At 34.8% G+C, this 19,963-nt stretch overlaps 2 long non-coding RNA genes across 2 annotated transcripts in view; both read right to left on the reverse strand.

The window, feature by feature from the left end:
• LOC142234939 (uncharacterized) overlaps window positions 1–19,963 on the reverse strand; it is a 92,239-nt gene that overhangs the window by 8,658 nt on the left and 63,618 nt on the right. The gene's annotated exons all lie outside the window — the stretch shown is intronic.
• On the reverse strand, window positions 15,454–15,843 carry LOC142233208 (uncharacterized). The gene is made up of 2 exons (XR_012721356.1): window positions 15,712–15,843; window positions 15,454–15,649 (listed from the first exon to the last, which is right to left on the reverse strand). It is a non-coding gene; the product is annotated as an uncharacterized LOC142233208 (long non-coding RNA).

The raw sequence follows: 19,963 nt of genomic DNA on the forward strand, positions 1-19,963 counted from the left end.
CGGAATTTTGGGTGCGGTAATCAAACTGAAGTGTTATATTGTTGTCAAATGCAGTTGATGCTGATGAATTTACATGGCAAATTTATTAAACTTGTATTCCTCAAACTTTTATCATATTTTACACATTTTTTCACCACCTTGTCCTCATCGATGGGAACCTCGTCTATCTCGGAGTCTCCGAGATAGACGAATTACATGATATAATCGATAACTACTGGAAAAACTGGAAGATGACAGAGAAAAATAGGGAAGACGGCATACCAAGAAGGATACGTCAGGATTTTGTGAGATTTACCCCTACACTTCAGACCCCCCAAGGAACAAGCGAAGTGCACAGCAGCAACAAGGCTAGGAAAGAAGCTTAAAAAGAAATTGAACGACGCGTTGACATTTACAGAGGTAAATAAAGTTTTGAACGTCAAGCTTGCGGATGCGAAAGGGGAAAACCGAAAAGGAACCTACTCCCAAAATGAGCAAGAGTACGTCCTGATGACGTCGTTATAAAGCCCCGGGACGGGTACAGTTATGCGGGCGTTTTGAGAAGTTCGAGGGCACATTGGAAATCCAAAGGAAGCAAAGGTTGCTATTCAAACCATCCGAAAGATTAAGGCTGAGGGATACAAAAAAATCTTCCCTGAGACTATCACAAGCACACTGATGGATAAGGCCGTTGTACAAAGTATTAGGTTGCACGTAACAATAGAGTTTCCAGACATAGATGAACCCACAAGAAAACAGAAACTAAGAGAGCGTATTAGTAAAGTGACCAAGACACGTAAGGAAGGCATGACTATACGACTTACAGCGACAAACACTCTCAACTGCCGATGTAAATATGCTTTTTACAGATACAAGGATTTTAATGGGACGAAGCAATTGTAGTATGAATTGCAAGAAAGAAATCAGAGGCTGTTTCCGGAGTACATGCAAATCGGGGCACATGCTATGGGAATGCAAAAAATCAGACAGGAAGTGAATAGGTCTCTGTTTTTTTTCTTAGTTTATTGACTTTGTAGAACACATGAGCAAACGTCTAGATCAAAATAAAGGGTGATTCTTTTGAGGTTAGGATTTTCATGCATTAGTATTTGACAGATCACGTGGGATTTCAGACATGGTGTCAAAGAGAAAGATGCTCAGTATGCTTTGACATTTCATCATGAATAGACTTACGATCTGCCACAACGTCGAATTTTCAGTGAATGGGCCCTAGAAAAGTTGGCAGAAAATCCGCTTTTTTATCGACAAATTTTGTTCAGCGATGAGGCTCATTTCTGGTTGAATGGCTACGTAAATAAGCAAAATTGCCGCATTTGGAGTGAAGAGCAACCAGAAGCCGTTCAAGAACTGCCCATGCATCCCGAAAAATGCACTGTTTGGTGTGGTTTGTACGCTGGTGGAATCATTGGACCGTATTTTTTCAAAGATGCTGTTGGACGCAACGTTACGGTGAATGGCGATCGCTATCGTTCGATGCTAACAAACTTTTTGTTGCCAAAAATGGAAGAACTGAACTTGGTTGACATGTGGTTTCAACAAGATGGCGCTACATGCCACACAGCTCGCGATTCTATGGCCATTTTGAGGGAAAACTTCGGAGAACAATTCATCTCAAGAAATGGACCGGTAAGTTGGCCACCAAGATCATGCGATTTGACGCCTTTAGACTATTTTTTGTGGGGCTACGTCAAGTCTAAAGTCTACAGAAATAATCCAGCAACTATTCCAGCTTTGGAAGACAACATTTCCGAAGAAATTCGGGCTATTCCGGCCGAAATGCTCGAAAAAGTTGCCCAAAATTGGACTTTCCGAATGGACCACCTAAGACGCAGCCGCGGTCAACATTTAAATGAAATTATCTTCAAAAAGTAAATGTCATGGACCAATCTAACGTTTCAAATAAAGAACCGATGAGATTTTGCAAGTTTTATGCGTTTTTTTTTTTTAAAAAATTATCAAGCTCTTAACAAATCACCCTTTATTATCAAAATTTTATTTCTATAGAAAATATTATTAATATTTTATTTCTATAGCAAATTTTGTCAAATTTTTATTTCTATAGAAAATTTTGCCAAATGTTATTTGTACAGATTTTTTTCTCACAATTTTATATCTTTAGAAATTTTTTTCAAAATTTTATTTCTATAGAAATTTTGTCAAAATTTTATTTCTATAAAATTTTTTCCATATGTTTATTTCTATAGATAATTTTTTCAAAATTGTATTTCTATAGATTTTTTTTTTTCAAAATTTTATTTCTATGGAAATTTTTGTCAAATTTTTTTTATTTGTATAGAAAATTTTGTAAAAATATTATTTCTATAGATTTTTTTTTCAAAAATTTTTTTTCTATAGATTTTTGTTGTTGTTGTTTTTTATTGCAGCTTAAAACCATACATTGACTAAACTACAAGTGTAGCTTAACCAACAGAGGAAAAGAATGTTTGTCACATTTATTTGGGCAAAGCCCTATAGACTGCAATATAGTTGGATGGACGCACGTTTTGGAATTACCACATTCCTCATCAGCATCCTCTACTTGCAGCAAAACTATCAACCAATTATCAGAATAAATTCAGGCAGTTCATTAAACCCAACAATAAACCACACTTGAACCCTCCGAAAAAAGGCTTTACATTGATAGCCGGCTTATGCCGAAATAAATTCAAAACAAACATATCTCTTTTCCTATTTTTTTTCAAAATTTTATTTTTATAATTTTTTTCAAAATTTTATTTCTATAAATATACCCTTCACCACTACTGTGGTACAGGGTATAATAAGTTTGTGCATTTGTATGTAACGCCAAGAAGGAGTAATCATAGACCCTTTTAGTATACGGATCGGCTTAGAATTAAATTCTGAGTCGATTTAGCGATGTCCGTCTGTCTGTCTGTCTCTCTGTTGATGTATTTTTGTGTGCAAAGTACAGCTCGCAGTTTTAGTCCGATGGTCCTAAAATTTGGTATAAGGTCCTGTTTTGGCTCAAAGACGATCCCTATTGATTTTGGAAAAAGCGGTTCAGATTTATATATAGCTGCCATATATATTTTTCACCGATATGGTCATAATTGGCGTGTATATCAACCGATCTTTCTCAAATTCCGTACATCCGAATATTTTATGTGTCTCGAAAAACGTGCAAAATTTCAGCCAAATCGGTACAGATTTAGATATAGCTCCCATATATAGCTTTGGCCCGATTTACACTCATTTGCCCACAGAGGCCAATTTTTTGCTCCGACTTAGTTGAAATTTTGCATAGGGAGTAGAATTAGCATTGTTACTATGCGTGCCAAATTTGGTTGAAATCAGTTCAGATTTGGATATATCTCCCATATATAGCTTTCGCCCGATTTACACTCATATGACCACAGAGGCCAATTTTTAACTCCGATTTAGTTGAAATTTTGCACAGGGAGTAGAATTAGCATTGTAACTATGCGTGCCAAATTTGGTTGAAATCGGTTCAGATTTGGATATATCTCCCATATATAGCTTTCGCCCGATTTACACTCATATGACCACAGAGACCAATTTTTTGCTCCGATTTAGTTGAAATTTTGCACAGGGAGCAGAATTAGCATTGTAGCTATGCGTGTCAAATTTGGTTGAAATCGGTTCAGATTAAGATATACCTCCCATATATAGCATTCGCCCAATTTACACACATATGACCACAGAGGCCAATTTTTAACTCCGATTTAGTTGAAATTTTGTACAGGGAGTAGAATTAGCATTGTAACTATGCGTGAAATCGGTTATGGTTGAAATCGGTTCAGATTTAGATATAGCTCCCATATATATGTTTTTCTGATTTCGACAAAAATGGTCAAAATACCAACATTTTCCTTGTAAAATCGCCACTGCTTAGTCGAAAAGTTGTAAAAATGACTCTAATTTTCCTAAACTTCTAATACATATATATCGAGCGATAAATCATAAATAAACTTTTGCGAAGTTCCCTTAAAATTGCTTCAGATTTAAATGTTTCCCATATTTTTTTACACAATGTTATTGTGTTCACTCTAGTGCATTAGCCAACTTCAATTTTGAGTCTATAGATTTTGTAGAAGTCTATCAAATTCTGTCCAGATCGAGTGATATTTAAATGTATGTATTTGGGACAAACCTTTATATAGCCCCCAACACATTTGACGGATGTGATATGGTATCGAAAATTTAGATCTGCAAAGTGGTGCAGGGTATAATATAGTCGGTCCCGCCCGACTTTAGACTTTCCTTACTTGTTTTTTTTTATAATTTTATTTCGAATCGAAAATTTTTTTATAATTTTATTTCGAATCGAAAATTTTTTCAAAATTTTATTTCTATGGAAAATTTTAGTAAAATTTTATTTCTATAGTAAATTTTGTCAACATTTTATTTCTATAGAAAATTTTGTCAAAATTTTATTTCTATAGAAAATGTTGTCATGATGTTACTTAGGTAAAAGTTTTAAAGAAAATTTTGTCAAAAATTTACTTCTATAGATTTTTTTTTTTCAAAATTGTATTTCTATAGAAATTGTTTTCAAAATTTTATTTCAATGGAAATTTTTATCAAAATTTTTTTTCTATAAAAAATTTTATTTCTATAGAAAATCTTGTCATCTCCGCAGAAAATTTTGTCAAAATTTTATTTCTATAGGAAACTTTTTTTCAAAATTTTATTACCATAGAAAATTTTGTTAAAATTTTATTTCTATAGGAAATTTTTTCAAAATTTTATTACCATAAAAAATTTTGCCAAATTTTTATTTCTATAGAAAATTTTGTCAAAATTTTATTTCTATAGAAAATTTTGTCAACATTTTATTTCTATAGAAAATTTTGTTAAAATTTTATTTCTATAAAAAATTTTGTCAAACCTTATTTCTATAGAAAATTTGGTCTCATAGTTGGAGCGGAATATTTTGCAAAATCTACCAAAATATAAAGAATTCAACCAAGCAAGAAATAGAAAATTTTGTCAAATTTTTATTTCTATAGAAAAATTTGTCAAAATTTTATTTCTATAGAAAATTCTGTCAAAATTTTATTTCTATAGAAAATTTTGTTAACATTTTATTTCTATAGAAAATTTTGTCAAACCTTATTTCTATAAAAAATTTGGTCTCATAGTTGGAGCGGAATATTTTGCAAAATCTACCAAAATATAAAGAATTCAACCAAGCAGTAGGATTGTACCATTTTTCGTAGAATCCTACCAACTGTGTCAACCGTGGTCTGAGACCCCATAAGTGATAAAATTAGTATACCTATTTTCGTAGCCCTTCCGTTGCATTGGTCCACAATGTTTTATTGGCTTTGCTTTTGCATTCCAATACGGTTCACGATCGAGCCGTAATGTCTGCTATTGCCTTCATTGCCCTCTGGCAATCATTCTATAAATGTTCACGTTTTGTGGCCTCATGTTATTTCCGAGCCATTTAATATATTCCGTTATGACACTCATTTCTGTCTGCAGGATTGTGCTGTGGTCCCATAAACGGAATAGGATCTCGGTGTCTTCCACATTTACACCCAGACCCGTCCTCTTACCCATATTCGATGCATCGCTGTCAGAGCTATTTCCCTCTTGTATCTGTTCTGAGGTACCATTTTCTCATGAACATCTCACTGGCGTCAGAATTTCACAATCGACATTGCACTGTCCACTGTCTATCCTTTGATGGTTCCCCCAACATTTTCACAGGCCTTAAGCCATGTATAAAGGCCTGATCTTACGATAATCTGAATGTCCAAAAATATCAAGTGCCTACTGTTCTTCTCTTCTTATTCAAAAAAATTCAGCCAGCAATTGCAACATTTCTCTTTAGTGCTCAGAGTACAATTAGTGCTTCGGCTGGTGCAAAGTACTGCGCTGCACTGCATTGGCTGGCTATTCGGTCCATAGAAAGTCGAGGAAACATTTTATGAATGAAATACATTTCTCGAGTTCATCGAACTAGAGAAAACGACTGCTTGCGGACGGACGGACGGACGGGCCAAACGATGTTTGGTGGTTCTTCGAATTTTACGCTGTCAGACTCCCATGTTGCCTCGCCCGCCGACAGAGATGCATCATTGCAGTCAGCCAACCAGTTCACTTTGTATTGCAAAAACACAGAGAGTTGAGTTCATATTTGTGCTCATTTTTGGTTCATCTATTTCTGTGCATTATTTTGTTCAGCTTTCTTTGGATCTAAGCACACATTCCTGCAGCTACCAGGCATGAAAAATGAATTTACAGATTTAGATCCTCAACATATTCACAATGCGGATATCGGATGCTGCAATTTCCACCATGACTGTCTGTATCCATGGCATGGTACGAGAAGAAACCAAAAATTCTAAAATAGCAAGAATAAAGGATAAGTTGTGACCAACTTCACTTCCACATAAGCCAAGAGTTACAGTCGTATAGATACAGCTGTGAATCGTTCAAACGGTCTGTTATGATGAATGGAAAGGTCAGCATTGGCACCTTGTATATAAAGTCTAAGTTTTTTTTTATGCCCACCACAATATGTATAGAAAGATTGTCATTCCGTTTGCAACACGTTGAAATACCGATTTCCGACTACAGAAAGCACATTTAGTCTTGCTCAAGGAGAAATTCTAAGGCGATATAACCATGCCCGTCTGTCCGTCAGTTGTAATCACGCTATCGTATTCAATAATGATAGAATCGTGCTGGAATTTGGCACAGATTCTTCTTTTGTATCAAGTTCGAAGATGAGCCATCTCGGTCCTGGTTTTCGTCTTGAGTCACTGACACCGCAATTTTTAACCGATTTGCCTGAAATTGAAAATGTAGAGGTATTTTAGGTCCACTCATAAGTAAGTCGAATATGGCATGTATCGGTCTTTGATTTAGTATAGCCTCTAAATATGGACCGATCTACCGATTTGACTTCTAAAGCGTCTTGACATCCAAATTTTTATCCGATTTGTCATATTTTGGTAAAGCCCGATCTAACAATTTGACTTCTTGGCCTTCCAGACACCGCAGCTTTTATCCGCTCTGCCTGAAATAGGAAAACTACAGGTATTTAAGGTAAAAGCTTCTTTAAATAATTATGAACCAATTTTCGCATATATATCACAAATTCCTTTATAAGGCTCCAGAAGTAACATCTTCAGGGTCGGTTTATATGAGGGTTTTATATAAAAATGGAATGTGAAGATAAGGAGGGGGCTATACCGATATGGCTCACTGTTTCGTTCGGAAGTTAGTTCAACAAACTAACGAACATACCAACATCTCTAGATCGACTTAGAATTTCTGAGACCAATATTTCGATGTGTTTGACAAAATATTCTATAGAAATAAAATCTTGACAAAATTATCTATAGAAATAAAATCTTGACAAAATTTTCTGTAGAAATAAAATTTTGACAACATTTTCTGTAGAAATAAAATTTAGACAAAATTTTCTATAGAAATAATTTTTTCACAAAATTTTCTATAGAAATACATTTTTGACAAAATTTTCTATAGAAACAACGTTTTGACAAAATTTTCTATAGAAACAAAATTTTGGCAAAATTTTCTATAGAAATAAAATTTTGACTAAATTTTCTATAGACATAAAATTTTGACAAAATTTTCTATAGAAATAAAATGTTGACAACATTTTCTGTAGAAATAAATTTTAGACAAAATTTTCTATAGAAATAAATTTTTTACAAAATTTTCTATAGAAATACATGTTTGACAAAATTTTCTATAGAAACAAAATTTTGACAAAATTTTCTATAGAAATAAAATTTTGACAAAATTTTCTATAGAAATAAAATTTTGACAAAATTTTCTATAGAAATAAAATATTGACAAAATTTTCTATAGAAATAAAATTTTGATGACTTAACAGTAACGATTTTACAAGAAACATGTGGGTATTTTGGTCATATTTGCTAAAATCGGAAGAACATATATATTTGGGGGCTTTGTGTAATTCTGAGCCGACTTTGATAAAATTTGGCGCACATTGCTAAAATTTTAATTGAACGCTCAGTGCAAAACTTCAAAATTTTCGAAATGAAACTTTGGTCACAGTGGTCATATGAATCAAATCGGGCGAAAGATATATATGGGAGTTATATCTAAATCTGAACCGATTTCAACCAAATTTGGCATGTTTTGCAAGACTGTTAGTCCTACTCTCTATACAAAACTTAAAGTAAATCGGCGTGAAATTTTGACCTCTGGGGCCATATATGTTCGTATCGGACGAAAGGTATATATGACAGCTATATCAAAATCTGAACCAATTTCAACTACATTTGGCATGCATAGTAAAAATGTTATTTCCATTTCCTGTGCACAATTTGAAATAAATCGGAGGGAAATTTTGATCTACGGTGGTCATATCTGTAAATCGGACGACAGATATAAAGGGTGATTCTTTTGAGGTTAGGATTTTCATGCATTAGTATTTGACAGATCACGTGGGATTTCAGACATGGTGTCAAAGAGAAAGATGCTCAGTATGCTTTGACATTTCATCATGAATAGACGAACGATCTGCCACAACGTCGAATTTTCAGTGAATGGGCCCTAGAAAAGTTAGCAGAAAATCCGCTTTTTTATCGACAAATTTTGTTCAGCGATGAGGCTCATTTCTGGTTGAATGGCTACGTAAATAAGCAAAATTGCCGCATTTGGAGTGAAGAGCAACCAGAAGCCGTTCAAGAACTGCCCATGCATCCCGAAAAATGCACTGTTTGGTGTGGTTTGTACGCTGGTGGAATCATTGGACCGTATTTTTTCAAAGATGCTGTTGGACGCAACGTTACGGTGAATGGCGATCGCTATCGTTCGATGCTAACAAACTTTTTGTTGCCAAAAATGGAAGAACTGAACTTGGTTGACATGTGGTTTCAACAAGATGGCGCTACATGCCACACAGCTCGCGATTCTATGGCCATTTTGAGGGAAAACTTCGGAGAACAATTCATCTCAAGAAATGGACCGGTAAGTTGGCCACCAAGATCATGCGATTTGACGCCTTTAGACTATTTTTTGTGGGGCTACGTCAAGTCTAAAGTCTACAGAAATAAGCCATCAACTATTCCAGCTTTGGAAGACAACATTTCCGAAGAAATTCGGGCTATTCCGGCCGAAATGCTCGAAAAAGTTGCCCAAAATTGGACTTTCCGAATGGACCACCTAAGACGCAGCCGCGGTCAACATTTAAATGAAATTATCTTCAAAAAGTAAATGTCATGGACCAATCTAACGTTTCAAATAAAGAACCGATGAGATTTTGCAAATTTTATGCGTTTTTTTTTTTTTTTAAGTTATCAAGCTCTTAACAAATCACCCTTTATATGGAAGCTATATCTAAATCCGAACCAATTTCAACTAAATTCGGTACGCATATTTATAATGTTAATTCTACTCCCTGTGCCAAATTTCACGTAACTCGGAGTAAACATTTGGCCTCTGGCGTCATAGGTGTGTAAATCGGGCGAAAGCTATATATGGCAGCTATATCTAAATCAGAACCGATTTCAACCAAATTCGGTGTGAACATTTTTAATGTTAATTCTACTCCCTGTGCAAAATTTCACGTAAATCGGAACAAAAGATTGGCCTCTGAGGCCATAGGAGGGTAAATCGGGCGAAAGCTATATATGAGAGCTATATCTGAATCTGAACCGATGTGAATGATATTTTGCATTTACGAGACTCACAAAATATTCGATTATACGAAATTAGAAGAAGATCGGTTGAAAAATACGTCATTTCTGACGAGATCGGTTATAAATATATATGACAGCTATATCCAAATCTGAGCCGATATATATGGGATCTATATCTAAATCTGAACCGATTTCAACCACATTTGGTACACCCACCGATACTATTAAACGTACTCCATGTGCAAAATTTGAAGCAATTCAGGGCAAAACTCTGGCTTTTGAGGCCATATAAGCCCAAATCGGACGAAAGATATATATGGGAGCTATATCTAAATCTGAAGCGGCACACATAACGACAACGTTAAACGTACCTCTCGTGCAAATTTTGAAGCACGTCAGGGTAAAACACTGGCTTTTGAGGCCATATAAGTGCAAATCGGACGAAAGATATATATGGGAGCTATATCTAAATCTGAACCGTGGTCATATGAGTGTAAATCGGGCGAAAGATATATATGGGAGATATATCTAAATCTGAACCAATTTCAACCAAATTTGGCACGCATAGCTACAATGCCAATTCTACTCCCTGTGCAAAATTTCAACTATATCGGAGTTAAAAATTGGTCTCTGTGGTCATATGAGTGTAAATCGGGCGAAAGCTATATATGGGAGACATATCTAAATCTGAACCGACTTCAGCCACGTATAGCTACAATGCTATTTCTACTCCCTGTGTAAAATTTCAACTAAATCGGAGTTAAAAATTGGCCTCTGTGGTCATATGAGTGTAAATCGGGCGAAAGCTACATATGGGAGATATATCTAAATCTGAACCGATTTCAGCCAAATTTGGCACGCATAGCTACAATGCTAATTCTACTCCCTGTGTAAAATTTCAGTTAAATCGGAGTAAAAGATTGGCCACTGTGGTCATATGAGTGTAAATCGGGCGAACGATATATATGGGAGCTATATCTAAATCTGAGCCGATTTCAATAAAATTTGGAACACTTGACTATAGTACTAATTGTTCGTCTTGTGCAAAATTTTAAGCAAATTAGGGTAAAACTCTGGCTTCTGGGGCCATATAAGTCCATATCGGGCGAAATATATATATGGGAGCTATATCTAAATTCGAACCGATTTCTTCCAAAATCAATAGGGTTCTATTCGCAGCCAAAACACATGCTTGTGCCAAATTTGAAGTCGATTGGACTAAAACTGCGACCTAGACTTTGATTACAAAAATGTGTTCACAGACAGACGGATATGGCTATATCGACTCAGGAACCCACCCTGAGCATTTTTGCCAAAGACACCATGTGTCTATCTCGTCTCCTTCTGGATGTTGCAAACATATGCACTAACTTATAATACCCTGTTCCACAGTGTGGCGCAGTGTATACATATTGATATGAATTTACTATATAAAAGAAAATTCTCTATAGAAATGAAAATGAATGAATTTTGAGAAAATTTTCTATAAAAATAAAATATATCAATATTGAGTCAATATCTTTAAAAATTTGAATTCTCCCATTTTGTAGAAGTAGCAACTTTCCCATGTTGTTGCAAGCTAAAAATATTTAAAACTTCGACAGATTTATAATTCAAGGGATATGTATACACCCAAATAAATTGTCGCTATTAGTAGTGATCATAAAATAAAATAAATAGTTTTTTCAAAGAAAAATTATTTTTTCATAAAACCACAAAAATTTGAACAAAACGAACGAAATAAAATTTTTTTATTTGGTACTTTCGTGGTAAAATTATCTACAAATTTTGGTAGATTATTTTTGGCTTGTGTGGCAACCGTGTTTACGAACGGAATGACAGAGTTGGTATACCGCCCATCCTACTATGGTGGTGGGTATAAAAACTTAAATTTACATGAAATTGACAGTCATGGATATATAAATATATAGGTGTCCTCCATGTGCCCGCGACAATCGGTTAGTACAATAGCGTAATGTGACCTTATTTGTCGAAATCGGGCGATACATATATATGAGAGCTATATCTGAATTTGATCTGATTTTTTTCCAAATTCAATTGCTTTCGTTCCAAAAACACACGTGTACAAAATTTCATCAAAATCGGTTAATAAATGCGACCGGATTCCTGCGAACACCAAATACATGGACGGACGGATGCCAAGGGCTAGAATCGACTAATTCTGACTGGGGTCTAAAATCTGTATTTCTGGTAGGCACATTGTTTGGGTGATCAAAGTTATTATACTCTGATAATTATGTGGTTTGGGGTATAATTAATAAAATTAATTAATTTCGTAATTGAATTGACTGGCTATAAACGAAATATCAAAAAATTGCCAAAATTTTTGTAAAATTACATCCAAATTCATGATAATAATCCCCAATACTGGCCACACTCTTTAAAATTGCTTTTTCTCTTTTGTTCTCTCTCTCTCTCTTCTATATCAATTCATTCGTTTGAATGTGTGTAATTTGTCTCTGTTGCTGTTGTAGGTCTGGGATTTGATTGCAATTTATATCTAAATCTGTTGGTCGGAATGTCGGTATGATGTTCTGTCTGTTGGCCCAATGTTCCCATATTCATTATGCGCCTTCGTTTAGATGGGTTTGCTTTCATTAGAAAGCCAACAGCAACAACTATTGCAGCGTCAACAAGAATTCAAATAGAACTAAATAAAATCGGATCGTCTGCATAGTTGTGCTTGATGGCGTCGTTGTTGTCCGTCGTCTATCAATTGCATTGCATGCGAAAAGTTAAAGTTGTTATACCGCACTATTATAGGATGGCCGCCGCGTATACCAACTTGGTCATTCGGCTTATAGTGCATTGAAAAATTCAGGTCTGTTTTGGCAAAGGCATTTGCAAACATTTTACGAATTGGCGTTTTTTTTTGTTTTTGCATGTACTGGGCACCCGAATTCACAAAATTTGGCCGAATTTAAATCGCTTATATTTGAGTCCGAGAATTCAATATTGTCTGGCTTATTGTTATGGCTATACGACAAAATAAGTCCAAATCCCAAAATGTTACAGAAGAAATTTTGCTTAAGAATTGAATTGTACCAATCAAGACCACATTCGTTTTTTTATACCCACCACACACACATCGAAAAATCGATTTCCGACAACATAAAGTCTATATGTATATTCATAATAGGGATGAAATTCTAGGACGATCTAACGATTTCAGTTTGTTGTACACTCACGCTACAATCTTCAATATGGACGTTATCGTCCTGAAATTTTGTACAAATTCGTTTTTTTTTCTGCAGACAGGTCAAGTTCGAAGATGGGCTATATCGGGCCATGTTTTAATATAGCCGCCATAAAAACCATATCTCCCGATTTGACTTCTTTAGGGACTGTAAGCCGCAAGTTTTATTCGATTTTTTTGGAATTTAAAATCTGGAGGTAAGACCTATGCCAAAAGTACCCAGCCACCGTGATGCAATGGTTAGCATGCCCGCCTTGCATACACAAGGTCGTGGGTTCGATTCCTGCTACGACCGAACACCAAAAAGTTTTTCAGAGGTGGATTATCCCACCTCAGTAATGCTGGTGACATTTCTGAGGCTTTCAAAGCTTCTCTAAGTGGTTTCACTGGAATGTGGAATGCCGTTCGGACTCGGCTATAAAAAGGAGGTCCCTTTTGTCATTGACCTTAACATGGAATCGGGCAGCACTCAGTGATAAGAGAGAAGTTCACCACTGTGGTATCACAATGGACTGAATAGTCTAAGTGAGTCTGATACATCGGGCTGCCACATAACCTAACCTAACCTAAAAGTACCCAGCGCAATGAAAATTTTCTTTTTGGATCCGGAAATTGTGCAAAATTGGCACAGAAGCGATGAGTTTAATATGGGCTTGTCATAGAATGGATGTCCACCATTTCAACAGCCGTTGAACTGAATTTGCATCACGTGTTAAGTTGTGATCCGAATACAGTGTTTTGGATGTGAATTAACAAATTTTGTGATATTTTGCCAAATAAATAATTTTTATAATTGTTTTATGATTTTGTATGAATTCTAACGCTTGTCTGAAACGTTTGACCTCAAATATTTTCAAAAAATTCTCACTTTTTTTGGATTGGATTTAGCATTTTTGTCGACGAAATTGAAATAATTTATTCCATTTTATAGATTATTATTCTGTTTTTAACCTAAACGAAAAAATGTATTTAAAAGAACTTCCTGTGTAGTTAAAATAAAGAACATCTTCGGGAGGACATTTTTGGAAATGTTTTTAAAGTTGTGCCTTTAGAAGAAATTCCACATTTTTTTGCTGGGGAGTTTCCAAGCAAAAGAAAAAGCGTCATTTCAACAGCCCGTGCACTGCATTTGCATCACTTCTTAAGGTGTGATCCAAATTCAGTGTTTTGGATGTGAATTAAAAAAATTTTACTATTTTTCTAAATAAATAATTTTTATATTTATTTTTTGATTTTTAATGCATTCTAAACAGAAAATTAAAAGTTGATTGAAGTTGAAACATTTTTCAATTAATAAATTAATTGATACAATTAACTTTTTAATCAAGATAGAAACATTATGTTAGTTAAGTCAATGATTGCAATTTTCTTAAATTTTTAATTAAAAAATAAAGTGATACAATTAACGTTTTACTCAAACTCGGAAGAGGTTAGGTTAGGTGGCAGCCCGATGTATCAGGCTCACTTAGATCATTCAGTCCATTGTGATACCATATTGGCGAACTTCTCTCTTATCACTGAGTGCTGCCCGATTCCATGTTAAGCGCAATGACACGGGACGTCCTTTTTATAGCCGAGTCCAAATGGCGTTCCATATTGCAGTGAATCCACTTAGAGAAGTTTTGAAACCCTCAGCAATGTCACCAGTATTACTGAGGTGGGATAATCCACCGCTGAAAAACTTTTTGGTGTTCGGTCGAAGCAGGAATCGAACCCACGACCTTGTGTATGCAAGGCGGGCATGCTAACCAGTGCACGCCGTTGGCTCAGTTAGAAAAGGTTGTGTTTTAAATTTAAACAAGAAAGGAAAGTCTAAAGTCGGGCGGGGCCGACTATATTATACCCTGCACCACTTTGTAGATCTAAATTTTCGATACCATAGCACATCCGCCAAATGTGTTGGGAGCTATATAAAGGTTTGTCCCAAATATATACATTTAAATATCACTCGATCTGGACATACACACACAGGAAAGTCTAAAGTCGGGCGGGGCCGACTATATTACACTATATAAACCTTTATATATAAAACTATATAAAGGTTTATATTCCCATTTAGAAATATTTATGAACCGATTTGGACAAGATTTTTTAAACTTTCACAAAATGTCTGGACTTAAAATTTAAATTGGTTGATGACCGGGACGGACCACAATGTTAGTAAAAAATATCGGAAATATTTAAATTGCATAAAATTTAGCAAATCGGCATTTACTATTTATAGGTCGATATATACACCCAGAAAAAAGTGACCCCTTCTTTAAGTTAAAATGAACTCATTGTGAAGAAAGTTGAACTTCGTATAGCGCCAAAGACATTTTTATTTGTTTGAACGATGTGATTTTCGTAGAAATTAGGAATAATGCATTCCATATATTAGTTAACATTTTCCTATATTTATATACCACTATACTACAGAATGAAAAAATTTAACTAATTTGAATTCATATATGGAATGATTTTATTGAAATTTTTTCATTCATTTCGACAAATCTTACACATTTGTGGTAAAACTTTTACTTCATAATTAGAACTGCTTACCTTCGTTTTTAAATACAATTTTATTTATTTCTATAAGCAATTTTATCTTCAATAAAAGACATGTTTTATTAATATATTGAATATATTTATTAAGAATCAACAGCATCGAATCTCTTTGAAATATTAGTTTATTATTCCACTATTTCCAATTTCCGTGTGATATTATCAACTGTAAAACGCACTTTTTCTTCTTCTTGTACTTTTCACTTTTAATAAGTTGCTGCCTAACGATTTTGTCCTCCTTTTACAATTTCAATACCTACAAATATAAAAAATCATAAAACATTTTTGTTGCAAAAGGTTAGCGTCACTGAATATTACCTGATAATTGAAGATTCCAAAATGAAGACAAATGAAAGGGTTGTTATTCTGCTGGTGTTTTCTTTCTTTATACACTATCACGAACATTGATAGATTTATTTAAAAAAACGAAAATTTTTCTCACTAATTTAAAATAACAAATATTTTATATATTCTATTTGTTATTTATTATATTATTTTACCATATTATTTTTTAACAATCTCTCCGTATACCAAAACAACGCGATTCCAACTAAAAAAACAACCGACGCGCAAATATATCGATTACACCCACGCGCAAACACATCGATTACGATGACAGGTATCGATTACAGGTAGACAATAGAAATTTAGGAAAATTTCCTATATTCTAACAAGTGTGTTTCCTTAAGTTTTGAAAGGATTGCATACTTCTTAGTACGAATGAACTAAAATATTTTTCTATGCCAAGTGTTGTTCGTATGTATGAAAAACTTTCTATTATAAAGGAAGTCGCAATTATCATTTTATAAGAAATTTTACTAATTTTTAAGAAACTTGGTTTTAGTTCGGTTTTTGTTTATTTTTACGAATGCTTTGTTATCGGTGAATAAAATTTTCTTTTTCAGTAGTAAATTCTTATACCCAGCGAAGAAAATATTATGAGTAAAATTCCATGCCTTATTCTAGTTAATGAACTATTCCTAACTGCTTACAGTTTAGGATTTTTTACTGAAACGAGTAAATTTTATTATTTTTCACAAAAATTTACCTTAATGGAAATAAAATGGATAAACTATATTGATGAAAATTTTTTCCTTTAGTTTCGAAGGCACTTTTTTCTGGGTGTACTAATTAGAGTATAGGTAAATTTGAATCATTTTTGCGAGTTTTCAACTTAACAGTGACGATTTTACAAGGAACATGTGGGTATTTTGGCCATATTTGATAAAATCGGAAGAACATATATATGGGGGCTTTGTCTAATTCTGAGCCGACTTTGATAAAATTTGGCGTACATTGCTAAAATTTTAATTGAACGCTCAGTGCAAAACTTCAAAATTTTCGAAATGAAACTTTGGCCTCCGTGGTCATGCGAATCTAAATCGGGCGAAAGATATATATGGGAGTTATATCTAAATCTGAACCGATTTCAACCAAATTTGGCATGTGTTGCAAAAATGTTAGTCCTACTTTCTGTACAAAACTTCAAGTAAATCGGCGTGAAATTTGACCTCTGGGGCCATATAAGTTCGTATCGGACGAAGGATATATATGACAGCTATATCAAAATCTGAACCAATTTCAACTAAATTTGGCATTCATAGTAACAATGTTATTTCCATTTCCTGTGCACAATTTTAAGTTAATCGGAGGAAAATTTTAATCTACGGTGGTCATATCTGTAAATCGGACGACAGATATATATGGAAGCTATATCTAAATCCGAACCACTTTCAATTGAATTCGGTACGCATATTTATAATGTTCATTCTACTCCCTGTGCAAAATTCCACGTAACTCGGAGTAAATATCTGGCCTCTGGCGTCATAGAAGTGTATATCGGGCGAAAGCTATATATGGGAGCTATATCTAAATCTGAACCGATTTCAACCAAATTCGGTGGGCATATTTATAATATTAATTTTACACCCTGTGAAAAATTTTACGTAACTCGGGGTAAAACTTTGGTCTCTGGGGCCATGGAGAGTAAATCGGGCCAAAGCTATATATGGGAGCTATATCTAAATCTGAACCGATTTCAACCAAATTCGGTGTGGACATTTTTATACCCTCCACCATAGGATGGGGGGTATATTAACTTTGTCATTCCGTTTGTAACACATCGAAATATTGCTCTAAGACCCCATAATGTATATATATATTCTGGGTCGTGGTGAAATTCTGAGTCGATCTGAGCATGTCCGTCCGTCCGTCTGTTGAAATCACGCTAACTTCCGAACAAAACAAGCTATCGACTTGAAACTTGGCACTAGTAGTTGTTATTGATGTAGGTCGGACGGTATTGCAAATGGGCCACATCGGTCCACTTTTTCGTATAGCCCCCATATAAACGGACCCCCAAATTTGGCTTGCGAGGCCTCTAAGAGAAGCAAATTTCATCCGATCCGGCTGAAATTTGGTACATGGTGTTAGTATATGGCCTCTAATAACCATGCAAAAATTGGTTCATATCGGTCCATAATTATATATAGCCCCCATATAAACCGATCCCCCGATTTGGCTTGCGGAGCCTCTAAGAGAAGCAAATTTCATCCGATCCAGCTGAAATTTGGTACGTGATGTTAATATATGGCCTCTAATAACCATGCAAAAATTGGTTCATATCGGTCCATAATTATATATAGGCCCCATATAAACCGATCCCCAGATTTGACCTCCGGAGCACCTTGGAAGAGCAAAATTCTTCCCATTCGGTTGAAATTTGGTACGTGATGTTAGTATAAGGTATCCAACAACCATGCAGGAATTGGTTCCTATCATATAAACCGATCCCCAGATTTGACTTCCGATGCATTTTGGAGAAGCAAAATTCATCCGATCTGGTTGAAATTTGGTACGTGGTGGTAGCATATGATATTTAACCACCATGTGAGTTGAAATTTGTGTATGACAGTCTTCCGTAGAAGTTTCTACGCAATCCATGGTGGAGGGTACATAAGATTCGGCCTGGCCGAACTTACGGCCGTATATACTTGTTAATGTTAATTCTACTCCCTGTGCAAAATTTCACGTAAATCGGAACAAAAGATTGGTCTCTGAGGCCATAGGAGGGTAAATCGGGCGGAAGCTCACAAAATATTCGATTATACGAAATTGGAAGAAGATCGGTTGATAAATACGTCATTTCTGACCAGATCGGTTATAAATATATATGACAGCTATATATAAATGTGAGCTGATATATATGGGACCTATATCTAAATCTGAACCGATTTCAACCAAATTTGGCACACATACCGATACTATTAAACGTACTCCATGTGCAAAATTTGAAGCAAGTCAGGGCAAAACTCTGGCTTTTGAGGCCATATAAGCCCAAATCGGACGAAAGATATATATGGGAGCTATATCTATACCTGAAGCGATATTAACCAAATTTGGCACACATAACGACAACGTTAAACGTACCTCTCGTGCAAAATTTGAAGCAAGTCAGGGCAAAACACTGGCTTTTGAGGCCATATAAGTGCAAATCGGACGAAAGATATATATGAGAGCTATATCTAAATCTGAACCGATTTCCATCAAATTTACCAAGCATTGATAGAATGTCAATTCTACTCTCTGTGCAATATTTCACGAAAATCGGTAGTAAAATTTGGCCTCTGTTGCCATATGAGTCTAAATCGGACGAAAGATATATATGCGAGCTATATCTAAATCTGAACCGATTTGGCTGATATTTTGAAAGTTTTTCGAGACTCATAAAATATTAGGATGTACTGAATTTGAAGAACATCGGTTGATAAACACGCCAATTATGACCAGATCGGGGATAAATATATATATCAGCTATATCTAAATCTGAACCGATTTTTTTCCAAAATCAATAGCGATCGTCTGCGTTCCAAAAAACGCCCCTATGCCAAATTTGAAAACGATCGGACTTAAACTGCGACCTGCACTTTGCGCACAAAAATACATGAACAGACAGACGGACGGACAGACAGGCAGGCAGGCAGACAGACAGACGGACATCGTTAAATCGACTCAGAATTTAATTCTAAGACGATTGGTATACTAAACGATGGGTCTCCGACTTTTCCTTCTTGGCGTTACATACAAATGCACAAACTTATTATACCCTGTACCACAGTAGTGGTGAAGGGTATAAAAATTATTGAGGTTTGCAAACAACATCAATTAAATTTCTAATTGAATCAATTAAAAAATTAATTGAAATTTTCTTTCATGAGCAATTAATTTTGTAATCAAGTATTTTTTTATTCCCAATTAAAACTGTGATAGATATTATTATACATTTCAATTAAAAAATTAGTTAGACCAATTAATTTCGTGATTGAATCAGAAAAAACATTTTTTGTGTGTAACGTTATCTGCAACTTTTGATCGCACATTTTCAAAAAATCGCAATTTTTTTGGAATGGATCTATTATTTTTTTCGACAAATAACTTGCACTATTCAAATAACTTGCACCATTTTCTGTTGATATATTTCTGTATGTTCTGTATGTTGCTGGTCAGAACTAAAACAAATGCGAAATTTGGTTCCGATCGAGGCCATGGTGGATGATTAAGAGCAGGAGCG

Source organism: Haematobia irritans, chromosome 4, assembly GCF_050003625.1.
Source record: "Haematobia irritans isolate KBUSLIRL chromosome 4, ASM5000362v1, whole genome shotgun sequence".
Taxonomy (NCBI): Eukaryota; Metazoa; Arthropoda; class Insecta; order Diptera; family Muscidae; genus Haematobia; species Haematobia irritans.